Source organism: Herpailurus yagouaroundi, unplaced genomic scaffold (assembly GCF_014898765.1).
Source record: "Herpailurus yagouaroundi ecotype Mexico unplaced genomic scaffold, PumYag 160, whole genome shotgun sequence".
NCBI classification, from domain to species: Eukaryota; Metazoa; Chordata; class Mammalia; order Carnivora; family Felidae; genus Herpailurus; species Herpailurus yagouaroundi.
The window spans coordinates 26,541,097-26,547,096 of NW_024412401.1; the positions used below are offsets into that span (position 1 = coordinate 26,541,097).

The 6,000-nt window shown below is 50.1% G+C and overlaps 1 protein-coding gene across 2 annotated transcripts in view; it reads left to right on the forward strand.

Annotated features, from left to right (window-relative positions):
* PLPPR1 (phospholipid phosphatase related 1) overlaps positions 1-6,000 on the forward strand; it is a 326,239-nt gene that overhangs the window by 43,369 nt on the left and 276,870 nt on the right. Inside the window, exon 1 of one of the 2 annotated variants that reach the window (XM_040481835.1) lies at positions 3,900-4,259. The exons of the other annotated variant lie outside the window; for it this stretch is intronic. The gene's annotated coding sequence lies outside the window, so the exon portion shown is untranslated. Of the gene's footprint in view, positions 1-3,899; positions 4,260-6,000 lie in introns of those variants that run through there. 2 annotated transcript variants of the gene reach the window in all.

The following is a 6,000-nucleotide window of genomic DNA, read 5'->3' on the forward strand; positions in this document are numbered from 1 at the left end:
AATCGCCTTGTGTGGTGGTAAATGGTAGCTACACTGGTGAGCACAGCATAATGTATGGACTTGTTGAATCATTAAGTTTTGCCATAGTTTTTGATATTCATGGAAACATTTTGATCCTTATAATGATAAATCACTAGTTTAGCCCCTACCAAAAATGCTTGGCATTTTTACTGAACAAGAAAAGATTGCTATGTATATGAAATTTCTCCAAGAAGAAAAAATGATAAATCTATTTGTCTTATTAAGGTGGTATTTTAAAAAATTAAAATTATAGGTAGAACAATTCAAGTGGAAATGGCGTGTTTTGTAAGTATTAGAAAATATTAAGAGCAGAATTTATGCATATACTGCATCACCGCAGAGTTGTTACGTTATTTCAGCAATATGTAACCTCATGGAATTAACTTTCATATAATTTTTTAAGAACTGAGACATCATAGGGGCAACTGGGTGACTCAGTTGGCTAAGTGTCTGACTTCAGCTCAGGTCATGATCTCACAGTTTGTGACTTGGAGCCCCACATCAGGCTCTGTGCTGACACATCAGAGCCTGGAACCTGCTTTGGATTCTGAGTCTCCCTCTCTCTCTGTCCCCTCCCGCACTCACACTCTGTCTCTCTCTCAAAAATAACCAAAACATTAAAGGAAGTTTTTTTGTTTTTTTAAGAAAAAGAACCAAGACATCCCTATAGCATCTATAACTTTGGAGAGTTTTGTGCTCAAACATTGCATCTGTTACTGGTTTTTATTAATTCTAACATTTTTTGTATTGAAACCATGTTTTGAACAGCCAGTTCTATTTCATAGCTAGCTCTTTTTAAAAAATATAATTTTATACATAGTTGGGCAACAATACTGGGTTATTTTGCTGATATATGAGGTAAGGCCATTAGATGTGTTTGTTTGTTGGTGGATAGAGGTGCACAGTTTAGGGGTTGTCCACTAGGTAGGGGGATGAAAGCTACATCTAAAATCTGAATTTAAGGAACACTGAAAATACCTGAATACAGGAGCCACTGACAATCTTACCATTAATTTCTCTCAAAACCATCTGCAGATGTGTGCATATTAATTGGCTTCGGGCATTCTGTTACCTAGGAGGAGTAACACATTAGATTGCTAAAATTAGAAGGAAGGCAAAAAAAAAAAAAAAAAAAGTGAAAAATGCAAAGCTTGATGAGCCAATGTAGGTGGGGTGTTGCAGCAGGAGCCCCTGACTGCTAAGTGGGAAGAGTCCTTCATCTCTGAGAGATGTGAGTGGCAAAAAGTGCTTGAGGCATATTACTGAAAAACAGTGCTGCCCCACACTTGCTGTCTAGATCTGAGTGTGGAGGGGTGAGGGTTGGGGTTAGTCACCATTCCCACTGCCACACAGTTTTACAGCACGCTTTTCATTTCATGGATTTGAATACATAAGTGAGCAGGGTGATGTGTGAGGGGGTGATGGAGGAAGCCAGAAGGAAAATTGGAAGGCAGTTTGGCTTTCATCTGTTTTATTTGTTTAAGCTTAGGGTAAAAATTTTCCTCAGCCTTTAAAAAAAACCATAATAATGAAAATGTTAAAACAAAAATAATAATAGCTGCAAGTTATGGAGAGCTCGCTAAGCACTAAACACTGTTAAGTGTTTTATGTACATCATGCATTCATTGTTCCCTGTGCTTCCCCTAACCTCTCCAAACAGTAAAAATCTCTTCTAGAACTGCTGGTTCACCCTCTTATATAGCAGCACCATGAATGGATTCCACTTTATTTGCAATTCCAACTTGTAAAGTCTCCTTCACTCTTGACTTTGTTGGAGCTTTGAGATTGTGACACAGTGTCCCTGAGCATCAAAGGGAGTAGTGTCCCTATCCTCCTCACCCAAGGCCAGCCTTAGATAAAGGAGAGTGTGCTTCTTGGCCAAGCAGCCCTGGACACTTTACCATTGTAGGGGGAAGTTTCTAGTACCATCTCTACTGAGAGAACAGCAAAGTTGAGACCTCCACCTGCTTCAGCCCAGCCTCTCTGTTCCAGGTCCCACCCACTTCTTGGATTCAGAGCCCTCACTCACCTGGTGCTTATATAGTGCCAGCGTAGGGAGAATAGCCTTCCTGCCTCAGGGCTTTGCCAGTGCTAACACCCTGAAATTCCAGGGGACTGTGTTCAGTGCTCTGCTGGGAATGTGGTAACAAGACAGATCTGTCTTAAATGTCTTCCAAGAAGCCTGGTGCCAAAGGGGAAGGCCTGAGAAAAGCAGGCATAGAAGTAGGAGCCCCAAATATTGTGGGTGGTTCATTATAAAGACTGCTGCTTTTCAGGATAACCCGATCTCTTCCCCTACCTAGTGGATAGAGACTCAGACTCACTGGTCTTTTAGCAAAGAGATGCTGCAATTCTATTCCTTTGAAAAGAGCTATTGAGAGAAGGAATCAGCCACTAACACTCAGGGCACTTTCACTTTTAAAGAACTTTCCCTTTCTCCCCTTCCTTCCTTCCTTCCTTCCTTCCTTCCTTCCTTCCTTCCTTCCTTCCTTCCTGTCTTCTCCTAAACTTTGCTTTTGTTGGTGGTATTTAGACATGCTGTTTTCTCTCCTCTGGGTGTGCTCTAGGGTTAGATCTAATTGTCCTGCTGTTCTAGTGTCACTTGGCATTATTTTTGGGAAGATGAATGAGACAGGGGTCAGAGTTCAGCAAGTAGGCATCTGCTCACTCAGGCTTCATAGAAATGCTCAGAGGTGATCTTTAATGAAAGCTTGGAAAAGACTTGCACAGAGTAGACTGTCTTCTGTCCCTCCAAAGCTGGGATGACCAAAATGTAGTCCTTTTCTGGAGAGACCAAAAATGAATAAACAGGAGGTAATAATATATTTATAAGGAGTTCCCTGCTTGGGATGTCTTTTCTTCTGTAGGAGAGAAAAGGGGGGGGGGGCGGATTAAACAGGAAGGAGGTTGAAAATGGAAGCTCTTGAATGGGTCCTAACCAACTGGCTTGTTTTGCTCTTAGAACAGTCTCACCCAAGAAGAGTTTCCACTCCACCCGAAAAGCCTCTCGCCCAGCCTCTCCCCTGGCCTCAGGTTACCATGCCATGGCCCTAGAGGGCTCAGGTTCTCTCACTGGACTCTCTTCGTGTTGACACTTCTTCCACTTTACCAAGTAGCCAGAATTCCCACTCAGGAAGAATGCTTTGCCACTGGAGGAAAGGGGGACAATGGAGCTATTGTTCTTTTGGCCTTCTTGAATAGGGCAAATGTCTCCTCCTTCTAGCCTTATCACCAACGGAGGCTGAATATGGAGCCCTAGGAGACTCCTCCTCCTCCTACCCGTGCTTTGTTCTTTGGAAGAGGGTTTTTGTGTACCTTCCCCACCCTGGCCCCATCAAACCTGTTTTGGGACTCGAATAGACAGTTGCCTTTTTCTGCTCTTCAGAGTGAAGTTGGGAGGGGAAGGAAGAAACACAGACCTGGAAACTCACTTCAGTTCAGGGTGCGACCTGCTGCCTGTGGTTCCTTCTGGACCTCGGGGGAGACCACCACGGTCCCCCGCGGCACAGAGGCAGGAGAGCGCTGCCAGGAACCCCGGCGCAAGCACTGCACACACTCGGAGACGAGAACCCGGCGTTAGCGGTTCCTGAAGCTGTCTCCGAGGATGGGTCGGGATCCCGCCACCGGCTTCCCTCACCGCAGGCGCAGGGAGTTCCCGCGCGCGGCGCACCTTTGCGGTCGGGTTTCCCGGCTGCCTTCCGGGAACCCCGCCGAGCCCCCTGCTGCTCGGGTGGGCGCAGTCTTGCCCGCTTCAACCCGCAGCTCGCTCGCCTCCCTCTGCCTGCGCTCCGAGTGAGCGCTCGAGGTCCCTCTCTGAGCATGCGCAGCCCGGTGCCCTCCCCCCCCCCCCCCACCGCTACCCCCTCCCCGCCAGCCTTTTGCTCCTTCCTTTCATTAAACAAACAGGAGATCCTGAAACCTGGACCCTCTGCTAGCGGCAGCGCGAAGAGGAGGCGGAGGAGGAGGCAGAGCGCGGGATGTGCGCAGAGGAGGATCTGTGATCCCGCGCCCCCCCCCCACGCGTGCGCGCACACACTCACACACCCGCACTCACACATACACACACACACTCGCACAAACACACACTCGTACACGCCCGCGCCGCGCGCTCTCTCTCCCACGCAGGCGGAATGCAGCAGAGCCTGGGGAGCGTGTCTCTGGCCGCCGACTGAATGCACCTCGCCTCCAGCAGCGGGACTGCCCAGTAGGGCGCGCGGGAGGACGCTCCGCCACGAGAGGTGAGTGGGGCGCCCGCAGCCTCGAGCGGCTCCGGGACGCCGGGGCGGCGGGGGCCAGGCTCCCGGCCGGACTCGGCGGAGCAGGTGGCCCAAACCCGGCTTGCGGGTTTCCAGGTGCAGAAGAAGGCGGCGCCCGGGACGTAACAGGGGGAGAGGGCGACCCCGGGAAGGGTCGCCTCCTGCGAGGTGTCAGATGGACCCAGCAGAAAGCTACACCCTCCCTGCTCGTAAACTTTCCTCCCCTGTCATTTGGGAAACGTGGAGACAAAGGGGGCGTGGAGGCTCCCTCCGTCCGGTTCCACCCTCCTGGCTGCCTTCGTGGCTGCGACGGGAGCCGGCGTGCGGGCGGGGGCGCCCTGCAGGTAGCTGGTGCCAAGTCCTCCAGCACGGGCGGGGGTTGGGATTTCTCACCCCGGCTGTAAGCGTCGCCTTTGATTTCCCCTCAGGCGTGGGCACCTGTAATCCCGCCCCAACCACGCACCCTAGGCGCATCGTAGTGTATGTGTGGCGGGTGTACACCTGGAGAACTGCAGGGGTAGCCTTTGCCTTTCCCACTCAGCGCCAGTGCCAGAGGCGCCGGGGTGAGGCTCGGGTCAGTGCGGGATTGAATGATGAGTTACTGAAAGGCTCGCCATAATCACCTCCTGGAAACGCCGGGCGCCGGGATCTCTCCTCCCCCGGGAAGGTGCTGTCTTCACGCACACCAAGGCGGCGGCACTGGGAGCTGGGTTGGGGCTGCGGTGGCGGCTGCTGCAGCTGGAGGAAGCTGGGGCTTTATTTTTGCCCTGGGGTTTTATGACACACACACAGGTGGAGTATGTGGAGGATTCTGGGTTATTTTTCTTTGTGGGAATATCGTTTTCCCTTTTAACCTCTTTCGTGGGAGAGATTCTTTGCAGCCTGGTAATCTGGCTGGTGGAAAGACACCGTTCTGAGTATCTCTTAGGTCCGGGGGAAGAGGTCCTCAGAAAAAGGATTTCCTAAAAATGCCAGCCCGGTTGGGGCGGGGCCTCAGAGCGCAGAGCGCGGGCCAGCACCTGGGAATCGCCTCAAATCTAATGGCCCTTTGAAACAGCAGAGACTGAGTCAGCGTTTGAGGAGTCCAGGACTGGGACAAAGGGGACTGGAAGAGGGACAGACGATGGCTATTTAGGAGAGGAGTGACTAGAAGCTAATTAAGGCAGGAAGAGGTCCAGTGTGAGGCAAGGTACTCTGCCGGCTTCACTGAATTCATATACCCTTTCTACTTCTATGGATGGTGGCTTCCCCCCGCCCCCCTCCCCCCCCCCCCCCCATGGATGGGACTCTAATATGGAGATTTCTGGAATGTCACATCTGGAGTAAAAAAGACTTGGTTATTCCTGCGCTGACCTTTAGCACAATCACAAATTAGGTCTTTGAGTCTAGAGAGTGCCATGTGTGAAAGTTTCTCCATCTTGACCTTTTGTTTCTATCTGGGAGGTGGGATGCGTGGACAGGTATAGTTTTTATTCCTCTGTACTCCAAAAGCCTTGGAAGAGGAGAGTGTGGGGAACCTGGAAGCCAAGCTGATGCTGACAGAAGAAAACACTAGAAGCTCAGATCCAGAACTTGAGACTATGAGTCGTCAGAGAGTTCTGGTGGAGGCCATGTCTCTGCTGCTCTGGGGACCTTTTTAAATTTTTATTTTTAACATTTTGTAGCTTCTTTGAAGTGGAAGAGAGCATAATATACATGAAACTAATTGAGCAAATTCACAGAT